This window comes from Oncorhynchus masou, chromosome 28 (genome assembly GCF_036934945.1).
Source record: "Oncorhynchus masou masou isolate Uvic2021 chromosome 28, UVic_Omas_1.1, whole genome shotgun sequence".
NCBI lineage: Eukaryota > Metazoa > Chordata > Actinopteri > Salmoniformes > Salmonidae > Oncorhynchus > Oncorhynchus masou.
Window position 1 is genome coordinate 26,586,811 of NC_088239.1, and position 13,033 is coordinate 26,599,843.

At 43.7% G+C, this 13,033-nt stretch overlaps 1 pseudogene; it reads right to left on the reverse strand.

The window, feature by feature from the left end:
• Positions 1 to 3,346: 3,346 nt before the first annotated feature.
• The window catches only part of LOC135517437 (anion exchange protein 2-like), a 94,055-nt pseudogene continuing 84,368 nt past the window's right edge, over positions 3,347 to 13,033 (reverse strand).

The following is a 13,033-nucleotide window of genomic DNA, read 5'->3' on the forward strand; positions in this document are numbered from 1 at the left end:
GAATACACTGCCATCAGACACACATAACTGCACCACATATCACACTTTCACAAAATGCTTGAAGACATGGCTAAAGGTCAATCAGATTTGTGAACATGGTCCCTAGCTGTGTGTTGCCGCTTTCCATGTTGTCTGTTGTCTGTAGCTTGTGAGTTGTGGAAACACTTTGTTGCTTTTATGAATTTTGTCTTGCTGCTTTTTGTTCTATGTTGCTCTGTCTGTATACTATGTCTTGCTTGTCCTATGTTGCTATGTCCTGCTTGTTCTATGTTGCTATTGTTTATATTGTAATTGTTTTTAATAACCTGCCCAGGGACTGCGGTTGAAAATTAGCCGGCTGGCTAAAACCGGCACTTTTACTGAAACGTTGATTAATGTGCACTGTCCCTGTAAAAATAAAAATAAACTCAACTCAACTATTTATGTACACTGAACATAAGCAACGAACACCCAGAATATTTTGTGTTTCCTTTGAAATTGAACTAAAAAATAAAAACTGTTTATGGTGGGCTCTGCCAATCATGTACAGAAAACCTTCCCTCCATCCATCCCCGTTTCCACAAACATATTCTGCTTCCCACCACGTTGTCCATGGTCATGCATTATTGCAATAGCTTTTAAAACATCGGCACAACACCCTTTAAGACAACACATAATGCCACTTAACACAATTCATGTGAGGGATCAGGACGTGTATTAATAGTCTAAGAGTAGGAGTGCTAGGATCAGGTCCCCTCTATCCATATAATCCTATTCATTAGGATCTAAAAAGGAAATCTGAGCCTATGTCATCATTGCCTGACAACTCAAACTGAAATATTCCGCTGTTTCAGGTTCGCTACATACTTCAGTCTGAGACTGCCATCGTTGAAGTCGTTTGAGGTCAAAATGTGGTGAGGTCAAAATGAGGGGTGTTGTACAAAACCCCCAAAAAGTCGGCAGCAATTGGATAATCTCTAACAAATCAAAATATCAAAGCCAATGATGAATTTTCAAAACGGCGCTTTACCCAAAGTATTTTCGGCTCTGGCCCAACCCATCGGTTTCTGGGACTAATCCGAACGATTAGAATGTGTTTGCGTTCCAGAAATCGCCAGGGAGGTACACAGATCCAGACTCATTGCAGAGAACAAACTATAGTCTGTGGGCTTGGCGTAGCGTTTGGCTGGAGCAAGGAGTTTTAGTAGCCACGCAGATACCCCCCCTTTCTGAAACCCTTTATGAATACGGGCCCTGATTCATGGGCATTCTAAAAGTGGAAACTATTGAACTTCATTGACAAACTGAAACAGATAGGACGCTGGTGACATATTCAGGTGACATGTAAAATGTCACACAATCACATGCAGTATACAACCATGTGCAGCTGTAGATCTTTTTAGGCACAAATACATGACATAGACCATGGGAAGAAGTGCTTAACATTGAGAAGGAAAAGACAGAGATATGGGATACAGTCTTAAAAATCAAATGAGTGCATTTCAGGTTAAAAAAATATATTCATAGGTCTAACTCCAGACACACACACACACACACACATTAGTACCAGTCAAAAGTTTAGACACACCTACTCATTAAAGGGTTTTCCTTTATTTATTACTACATTGTAGAATAATAGCAAAGACATAAGTGTGAAATAACACATAGAATCATGTAATTACAAAAAAAAGTGTTAATCAAATCATAATGTATTTCATATTTGAGATTCTTCAAAAGGAGCCACACTTTGCCTTGACAGCTTTGCACACTCTTGGCAGTCTCTCAACTAGCTTCATGAGGTAGTCACCTGGAATGTATTTCAATTAACAGGTGTGCCTTGTTAAAAGTTAATTTGTGGAATTTCTTTCCTTCTTAATGCGTTTGAGACAAATCAGTTGTGTTGCGACAAGGTAGGGATGGTATACAGAAGATCGCCCTATTTAGTAAAAGACCAAGTTCATGTTATGGCAAGAACAGCTCAAATAAGCTAAGAGAAATGACAGTCAATCATACTTTAAGACATGAAGATCAATGCGCAACATTTCAAGAACATTGAAAGTTTCAAGTGCAGTCGCAAAAACCATCAAGCACTATGATGAAACTGTCTATTATGAGGACCGCCACAGGAATGGAAGACCCGGAGTTACCTCTGCTGCAGAGGATATGTTCATTAGCGTTACCAGCCTCAGAAATTGAATCCCAAATAAATGCTTCACAGACTTCAAGTAACAGACATCTCAACATCAACTGTTCAGAGGAGACTGCGTGAATCAGGCCTTTGTGGTCAAATTGCTGCAAAGAAGAAACACGAGCACTGGACATTAGACAGGTGGAAATCGGTCCTTTAGTCTGATGAGTCCAAATGTGACATTTTTGGTTCCAACTGCTGCGTCTTTATGAGACGCAGAGTAGGTGAATGGATGATGATCTCCGCATGTGTGGTTCGCACCGTGAAGCATGGAGGAGGTGGTGTGATGGTGCTTTGCTGGTGACACTGTCTGTGATTTATTTAGAATTCAAGGCAGTTAACCAGCATGGCTGCAGCGATAAGCCATCCCATCTGGTTTACGCTTGTTGTTCAACAGGACAAAGATCCAACCCACCTTCAGGCTGTGTAAGGGCTATTTGACCAAGGAGAGTGACGGAGTGTTGCATCAGATGGTTTGGGATGAGTTGGAGCACAGAAGGAAGGAAAAGCAGCCAACAACTGATCAGCAACTCCTTCAAGACTGTTGGAAAAGAATTCCAGGTGAATCCTAAGAGCGCGCAAAGGGTGGCTACTTTGAAGAATTTAAAATCTAAAATATATTTTGATTTGTTTAAGTCTTTTTTGGTTACTACATGATTCAATGTGTGTTATTTCATAGTTTTGATGTCGTTATGATTATTCTACAATGTAGAATATAGTAAAAATAAAGAAAAACCCTTGAATGAGTGGATGTGTTCAAACTTTTGACTGGTAGTGTGCGTGTACATACATACATATTTTTTTTTATATGTAAATAGGCTTCAAGCCATTCCTATGGCATGGGAAATACTAAGGTGATTGTTAACTCTACACGGACTGAACAGAAATTTGGTCAACAGTATCGTTTATGCATTTTAGACAATGCATTTGCTTCTAGCCGACACTTGATAATATAATTACTCAAATTACCTTAGATGTATGATAAAATGGAATGTTGCAAGAGAATGGTCTTGACCTGCTGAACCCCTTTGCCCACTTCGGAAACATCATTAACCAGGTGTCAAGAAACAGAGATGACTGAACCACATTAGATTGTTCTGACCACACTAAAAACTATTTACATGGCCGAGGTCTGGCAAGAAATAAAACCACTCACACAGAAAAGAAACAAATAAGTCCTTTCCTCTAAAATAGATAAGCTTTATGCCGACAGGTTGACAGTGAGAAGTCAAAGATGTCCCCCCCAGGACATATACTGCATCTGCATTATCACCCTCATTGTGAACACAAAGGAAACACCAACATAGTGTCTTAATAGGGCGTTGGGTCACCACGAGCCAGAACAGCTTCAATGCACCGTGACATAGATTCGGTCTGGAACTCTGAGGGATGTGACACCATTCTTCCATGAGAAATTCCATTATTTTGTGTTTTTGTTGATGGTGGTGGAAAACAATGTCTCAGGAGCTGCTCCAGAATCTCCCATAAGCGTGACTGAGATGGCCATGGCTTAAGGGTTACATCGTTTTCATGCTCCTCATCAAACAATTTAGTGACCACTTGCACTGTGGATGGGGGGCATTGGGGCATTGTCATCTTACGCGGGCAAAGCCATGGTGGCCAAAATAATAGCTCACCAAGGATTTTTATTCATGACGCTAAGCATGATGGTTTGTTAACGGCTTAATTAACTCTGGAACAATCATGGAAGCACCTGCTTTCAATATAATTTGTATTCCTCATTTACTCAGGTGCTTCCATTATTTTGGCATTAACCTGTATAACTATTTCAGGTAGACAGTACTTCAGAAATGTGTAAGAATGTATAGCACTTGAGAGATGGGTTCCCACTTGAGTACCTCAAATACATGTGAAAGTACTACATATACGGACAAATAGTTCCAGTCAATTGACATAGAAAACGTTTGGGGAGAGTTACATTTACGTTCAGTACAGTACTTTAAAAGCATTTGGTACTACCATGTGTACTTTGGTTACATTTGGTTCCTCTCTGCCGCTAAGCTTGAGCCACCACAGCGGCCAAATAAGCAGATGATGACTGGATGAAAACAAATGATTATAAGAACTGTCAAAAAAAAACATGTATTTTGCATATCGTTTCTCTGTCAGAACAAACCACACAATCACAGACAGATTCCCACATCTCATCACGCCTCCACAAGACCGCTGTGACTGCTGACCTGTTAAGTACTGTGTTGTAATGACTACTGGTAAAATCAATGGACTCCACTACCTTATTAGCTTGATATCAGTCGACATTGGAGCAGGTTGTGTCCCCTTTGCAATTGTTTGGAAACATAAAAATCTGACTCCTTCCGTACTAGCTAATGGAATGGAGATAAAAATGTAAGGCATCTCTGTATTTATTTTACACAGCTTAGTATTTGATAGACTAAGAAGACACCTAAAGTCAAATATAAAACACTAATTTAATATTACACAAAAACAAATTTCCAAATTTGGTATCTTAAAAAGTGCTGAGCTTAAAAGTGACTGTTGAAATTACAGCCGTTTAAAACAAATAAGGCAACATCTAAAACGTTCCTCAGTACAGTTATCGTCATCTTCATAAGGCGCTTAGTGAGCTAAAAGAGCTAAACATAAAAAGAGAACAAAATCAAATAAAATATCAATATTTTAAAATATATTGACTCAAGGAATGTATCCCATATGTAATCATCCACACATTCAATGTGAATCAGCGCACCCTTTCAGGGTTGAAAAATGTATCATTGTGTATTAAACAACTTACTATATATATATATATATCATTGGAATAAACCTTGAAATTAGTAATCTATATAACACAATTTAATTTTAACCTATCCTCCACTGATATTTAAAAAAATATGTAGCAATATATAAAAACATGGATGATGAATAAAATAAATATGCTGAACTGGTTGGACCTTTCAGTCAGTATTCATCCCTAACGCCACAAAGTGCTCTGACCCCTAACCCCTTCCGATGACATGTGCCCCTTATAATGGGTCTCCATTTGCTGCTGTGTGTCATCATGAGACCGCTTGTATGTTGTCATGAAACGTTGAATCATTCATGGCATCCAATTGAACTCGGTCCAAGTGAATGAGATTGAAAGGGAACCAAGCCTGCATACGACATCTTTGCCCTTCGGTCAGGTGTGGTTAAACCAATTGAAGCCAGGACCGACAGAGCTCAATGATGGTCTGTCAATTGGGTATATAGGGTTTTCCCTTGGACAGGCTACTCATTGGCTGGTAGAGTGATTGGCAGGTTGGTTTGGCCACTGAGGGATGAATCTAGCAATAGGTAGGCATATGATGGTGTGGGTCACACAGGCATGTGCATCTCTGAGTACTCGTCATGGACCTCTCTCTCATCAAAGATGGGCTCTGCGTCATCAGAATCCAGCTGGGAGAGAAGAGAGCAGAATATTAGAGCAAGGAACTAGCTATACTATTGATTAAGATTGATTGATTTGAATTAGGTAGATGAATTGTAAATCTTTCTTCAATCAAATGTACAGCGTTTTATACAGGGTAAAAAGTCCATTATGCCAAGCCAGACCTAAAACCCCCCTGAAGAACAAGCAGATCAGACAGCCTCAAGTAGAAACTCCCTACGCTTTTCATATAATGTGCCATAAGGCCCTTTCTTCAAATGTCCTCAGAGACAGTAGATGCGTCTCAATTGGCAGCCTATTCCCTATATAGTGCATTACTTTTGACCAGGGCCCATAGGTTGAATGCTAGTGAATTGGCCTAAAGCTAGTGAATGGGCCTAGTGTGCCACCGTGTGGGCTAACTTACACACTGCATCTCTCGGGTGGTGAAGATACGTGACAGCAGAAACATCTTAACGGGCACGGTGAGGATGAGGACGAAGGGGAAGGCCAGCGAAGCCACGGTGGACATGACGGCCCACAGCGACGCCAGACACACCAGCTGGATCAGCGTGTACAGGTGCATCCGCAGCGTTTTCACCTGGGACACACACAGTGACTATGGGTTAATGTGGTGGATTACCGTAATACCGGTGGTGGGCCGTCAGGGCCAGCAAGGCCTTCTCTGCTGGCCTAAACATCATCAGAATATACATTTAAAAAATATATATATATTTTCCCACAAATATGTATTAAATTATTCCCCAGAGTAAGAGTTACACTCTTCATTTCATAGCGTTCCTCTTGGTTGCACTGCTTCCAGCCCCAGGTTGAGATTTGGAGGGCTGGTCTTTATGTTAGATATTTTATCCAATCATATTCAGCCATCATGTGTTGCCAGGGGTCTAAAATCTGCTCTCGGGCCTTCAGAATCAACAGTGCGGGCGTTTGTAAAATTTATTGTCAACCTATCAGCTTTAGAGTTGGCTATTGTACGCCTGCTGGCTGGCTCCAGTGTTACACAGGAGCCAGCTAGCAGGCGTAGTGCCTGCACGTCTTTTGATTGGATTACCAATATTGAGAGGCAGCTCCTATATGGTCAGGTCTCAGAACTAGGAAACTGAAATTGATCAACGAATTAATTTGCGTACTACTAAGCTGTTTTTGGTCGATTTGGTCGAGGATATAATTATAACGCCATTCTCAAGACAAACTTTTCAAGAAAAGTTAGACATTGTCAGGAGAGGTAGACGCCGACGCTACAAAGACAGGCTCCGAGAAGCACTGCAAACTACTGCTGGGAATGCCTATTATTTGCAAGTGATCGATTTGGTGTTTGGAGCCACACTGGCTTTGCAAACCTGAGTTGTCTAACCAAGGCAGCAACGAGACACCAAAGTACGGCTGGGCACTTACAAACAATTGTGCTTTTGAAAACATTTGGGGACACCTGAGTGGATCTACAGCTCAACGAACAAGCGCGCAGGGCAACGAAGCTGCACAACGAAAAGGTATTGTACTCTTCCCTTGCAATTCTCTGAATAAAAATGTCATTTTCAAGGTGACGCAACGCCTGGTTATCCTTTGTTTCTGTATAAATATATAGTGTCTAGAGCCATGGCATCATAATGATGGTAATAAGAGGTGGATTATTTTGGGTGGGACTGTGTAGGACTTCACTGAAGGCCCAGGCCCCAGAACTACGGCACGCTACTGCGTAATACACATGTAATGGGACAATGAAAATCATGCATATGATACAGTATAACACACAGTATGTATACACAGTCTGGTATCCCATTGGGGTAAATAGCTTCTACGGGTTTATATAGTGGATTATACAGGAAAGGCTCACTTCGGTAGCATGGCTGATGTGACCCACGTGGTACACAGCAAAGGACAGCTTTGACCCACTGAGCTGTAATGGAAGGGGGCGGTGCTTGGGGGCTGTATGCGTTGTGTGTTTGAATGAGAAAAACATACAGAAGAAAATGCACCCCTTTCCCCCCTTCATTATCAACGCATCATGCCTACAACATCATATCAGCCTCCCCAGATTCTGTAGTCAGGAAGACTGAGTTTGGCATCAGGCAGACTAGCTATTCGGTGAATCAGGGCCAAAAAGGTTTTGGGAACCAGCAAGTGTCTCAGAGTAGGGGTTGCTGACTAGAATCAGTTTTGCCTTTCAGATCATAATGCATACGGACCAAGAGCCACTGCTCTAAGCTTCTCTCTGTGACTGTGTGCCATGGTCACCTTGCGGATGTAGGTGTGGTCTGGGTGGTACTTGGGGGGCATCAGCAGTAGCATCAGGCGCTCGGTGAACTGGATGCCGTTGAGTGACATTACTCCCATGTAGAGGAAGATGCCAAACAGCACAGCGATGGGGATCTGACGCAAGAGGTCTCCGATCACGATGGAAAGGCCTGGAGGACAAGGGAGGAAGAGTTAAGAGAAATGACTGAAAACCTGAGTGCATCTTAATACTCTATTACAGTTGCCTCTTCTTTCAGTCTGATGTAAAATAATAAGAATGGGAAAAGCCAAGTCAACAGAAGCAAAGTCACAGATATCTTGCTTGTATATTTTGTTTTTATCCTATGTTTTCAAATCACTAGAGAATGGAGGATTCAATGGGAGGAAGCTACGTTAAACTTTTTAGAAGCGCCAAACATCTTCCATTCTTGTCTATTCTACATCTAGTCGACAAGACACTCACCTACTAAGATGGCCACCAGCAACCCTGTGACCCGCTGCTCCTTTACCTCCTGGATGCGGGGCTTGTCACCTGGGGCGACCGCCTTGCTCATGACGGTGAGGGCGTTGGCGTGCGTGACGGAGCGCACAGTGGCGGCTGCCATCCAGGGCAGGCCGAACAGGGCTGAGGTGCCCCCTAACACCACAATCACCAGCAGGTCCAGGTGGAAGCCAGAACCCTTCACCAGCATCCGCTCCTTCTTACTCACTATCAGCCTAGGGAGGGAGGGAAGAAGGCAGGTGGTTGAGGACTAAATCTGATAAATATATAATACATCAAATGTAATGTCTTCCATGCATGTCCTCACCACACTGTATATACCATCTATTCACACCATGTATTTTAATTATGTTGTGTTACTTTTTTTTTTTTTTTTACTTTAGTTTATTTGGTAAATATTTTCTTAACCCTTCTTGAACTGCACTGTTGGTTAAAGGGCTTGTAAGTAAGGATTTCACGGTAAGGTCTACACTTGTTGTGACAAATAAAGTTGGATTTGTTTTGATTTTGATTTGAATATCTGGGGAAATTAGACCCTGGGGGATGGGAGGGAGGTGTGTGTGATCCTGACTCACGTGGTGATCTGTGTCTCCATGAAGATGAGGATGAAGACCAGCAGGGCAGGCAGCATGCTGCCGAACATCATCCAGATGGGGAACGGGGTGTCCATGCCCAGGGGGTTAATCACCCAGCCACGCTTCTCAGGACTGGTCACAGAGAAGCCACTGGGCACGCTCAGTTTCTATACAAGGTCAGAGAGAAAGTGACATGTGTTATAGAGGGCAATGACATGACGTAATATGTCTTCAAAGAAACTGGTTCTATAGAATTTCAGTAAAACAGAAGTTAATTCAATTAACAAACTAATGAAGGTCTTAGGAGTTCTTGTCATTGCAGTACTGCTCACCTGTGTGTAAGTGTCACGTATACTGTAGTCCACTAGGACCATGATGAGGATTGCTATGGGGACCCCGAAATCTCCAATGATCCTACGCAGCTGAACAACACAAAAACAGCATGAAGGGACACTAGGGAGGAACGTTCTGTGATTCGACAATAAACTCCAAAATAATTGTTTAGTTTTATTAAGTTTGTATGAAATTGACAAACATCCGGATAATGGTTCTGTATCTTACCTTGCCAGGGAAGAAGGCACTGTTTTTAAACTTGCGCAGGTAGAATGCAATGAAGAAGGTTCCAGACATGAGCACCAGGGAGAGCAGTGCTGTGTTGGGTTCCCTCCAGACCTTCACCGGCACCACCGAAATGGTGCCGTTGCCAAGCAACAGATCCAGGGGGCTATTCTCCATTGTGGAGTTCTCCGCCGTGCTGTTGCCAGAGGAACAGCGCTGCAGCGGGTGCTCCACGAAAATCTGCCCGGCGACACAGAAAAATGGTTCGCATTAAAGCACCGCTTCGCTGGCACGCACGCACACACTACCTCCCTCAGACCGAGATCACTTCAACACGACTTCAGAGAGATTAAAAAACTGACATTATACCTTTAAGGTTCCCGCACAAACACGTTCTGAGAATGGAGATTAATTCATAGACAAATAATCCCTTCAAAGTCTTGTGTTGGCAAAGGTCTGAAAATAGTAACATTCCTGAACTCATGAAGCCGGATTATAGTCGGCTTTCTGTCCCATTCACTTTATTCTCGGATCAGGATCACTCAATCACAAAATACTTACCTGTTAAAAGGAAAATACCACTCAAAAACTATCTTTTGGTATTTTGTTTTATTAGTCCACTGTCGATACGGTACCAAAATGTTTTGTATGTCAACAATAAGTGTAAGATACATTCTGTATTTTTTAAGTTCTGTGTCACAGTAAGATGCATTTTGCATCATATTATGCAATGTATTATTTCGACCCCATGTTGTGAGCATAGTCCAATCTAGAGACAGATTTGATCCCCCCTCTACAAATCCAATGCTTTTAGCATTAATAAGGGCACTAAATAGTTTCTATCAGTTTCAATAATGTAGTCAATTGAGCTCCAGGTTTACAATACCTTGCCTATCTTGGAGAAGGTCTCGAAGATGAAGATGAGTGAGATGAGGCAGGAGAATATCTCCTGGGTGAAGCGCGAGACAAAGCGAACCAGGAAACTGCCCTCCAAGGCCACCATCATCACCACGATGATGATAAGCCAGAAGCCGATCCACACCCGGCCTGTCAGGTATTCCACCCCGTTCCCCTTACAGAACTATATATACATGAGCGAGAGAGGTTAGGACACAAGCAACTAGAGTGGTAGAGGATGTGACAAGTTATGACACTGACGGAAGATTTGTTACATACACCATCAACGACAGGGAAATACAAAAGGGATTCTTAAGCAGTAGTTAAGAATGTCATCTCCGAATCCAGTTTAAGGTAACTCACAGAGTAGAAGGCCTCTTCAAAGACGAGTAGGGGTCCAGAGAAGCCCACCACCAGGAGCGGCTGGGCCCCCAGGAGGCAGAAGAGAATGCCCTGGAGCGCCGTGGCCACGATCAGCTCAGACACACCGATCAGACCCTCAGTCTTCTCACCTACCACAAGGCACACAGTCAAGAAACCGCACAGGCAACGTTCAGGAAACGACCTAAGAACATTATTTGAAAACATTCGTAAATAACATTAAATACAGCTCCAATGCCTGACTTAAACACATGCTAAGTGTCTGGTTGTGTGTTGGTTGGGGTAGGTTGGTATCGGATGGATTTGTGGAGTGGTTAGTTTTTTCATCCTGTTCATTATTCCCCTTACTTAATGAACTTACAGGGAAAATGTACGTTCATCAACATTTCTGTTAATGTGTCAGAATTTCCTAGCCATCTTTAACCCCTGGGGGACTCACCCAGGAGGCCTCCGAAGGTGATAGCTGGGGAGAGGGCGGCAAAGTAAATGAAGATGACGGCCGCCGCACACTGGGCGTTCAGCGCGTCCTTGAAGTCGCTTGCGTACTTTGGGTAGCGCGCTTCACGTCCCGGATCAGGCCGCCGAATGGGCGTCCCGTACGCTGCAGGGGGTCGTCTCCCGGCTTCCCGGGCGATAGAAGGGACTCTGGAAGACATGAACACAAACCGTGTTAACATGGACTTCAATTTCAAAATCTGCACTACAAAAATGAAGTTGGCTTGGGAAAAAAAGGGGAAACTCTTAAAACATTATCATCCAGGTAACGGTCTGAGACGCTGGGAAAGTTGCTAGGACATCATTTCTCTGTGACCAAAATGTCAGAATTCCCCCACCTTTCTCCTCCTGGCTTTTGGGCTCCTTGGCCAGCAGGGCTCCTTGCTCCTCCCTCTTGCGGAGCATCTCCTTCTGGAAGCGAGAGACTGAGTGGAGCAGCTCCTCTCCACCCATCTCCGAGGGGGGCAGCACGATGCTGCAGTCCAGGAAGCCGTTGATGGCGTTGAGCAGGTCCTGGCGGTCGTCTGCCAGGTAGGCCGACTCATGGAAGTGCTGCAGGGAAGGGGAGGGAAACACACAACATATAAGGATTTATACTCATCATCCTGTGTGAGGTTTCAGAGGTAACAACAGTTAAACCAAATGAAAACATGAATGGAAATTGAAACCAGTGAAATTACAACACGGAAGGTTTACTATTGCACTCTATACATTGTCTTGGTCTGCTCTAAATTGGTCCCACGCTGACCTTGTCAGACATGAGTGTGGAGATGGAGCGTCCGATCTGGTGGTAGTCCATGTTGGTGCTGGAGGGTCCCAGCAGGACGAAGATGAACCTGACGGGCACGGGGACCTCCAGTACAGAGTCCAGCTCCTGCGCCTCGTGCAGCCGGACAAACGCCATGGTGGGCTGCTCCAGGAAGTCCACACTGCCTGGAAAGAGGAACAGATTATCTGGGAAACTGCAATATTTTACACTCCGGTTTCAGCCAGTATTTACTGGTTCATTTTCAGTTAACAATGGGTACCTTACGGTACCTTCTTGAAAGAAATCAACACAATTCAACTCACCCACAAGGACAACAGTGGCCTCAGCGTTCTCTGGAATCTTCTCCAGCAGCTTGAGCTCATGCTTGGACTTGGACCTGTGCATGCCAATATTTGGAGTCGACTCCTTCTGTTGCAGAACACCAAATCATAACATAGTTAATGCAGGTCTCTGTCTCGCTGACCAACGGGAGACCGTAATCATTAAAAAGGGACTCAACCATGAACTGCTAGAAGATACATATCTATCCAAATAAACATGTCTCCACCACAATGTTATTGCCTGCTCTCTCCGTCAGTCAAATAAGTTATCTAACCTACATTCGCAACAGTAAACCACATAGTATCAATCAACCCGGAGCTGTAGGTACCTGCACGTCATTCTTCTCTACATCGACGCGCGTCTCCTGCTCCGCCAGGCTGGCCGAGCCCATGAGGGGCTCTGTGACGGAGGGCTCTGGCTGGTGGATGTGGTTGGAGCTGTGGTGGTGAGGCAGCATGCTGCCCAGGCTGGCCGCAGAGATGTTCCTGGGGAAGGGGTTGTGACTGTGCTCCTTCTCGTCGCTCGGGTGACTGCGGGGAGAGGGAAGGAAAGGCACACAGAGGTTGAGCAGGATATACATCGCGTGAGAGAGGGCGAGGTGGGACCTACCAAGCAAGCAGGCAGCGTGGGGGACAGGCATGGAAAGTTCATCAGTGTGAATTGACATGCTGAACTAATAATGCCATTTCATCTATGAGATCAGAATGTTAGACGAACTCCAGCGATT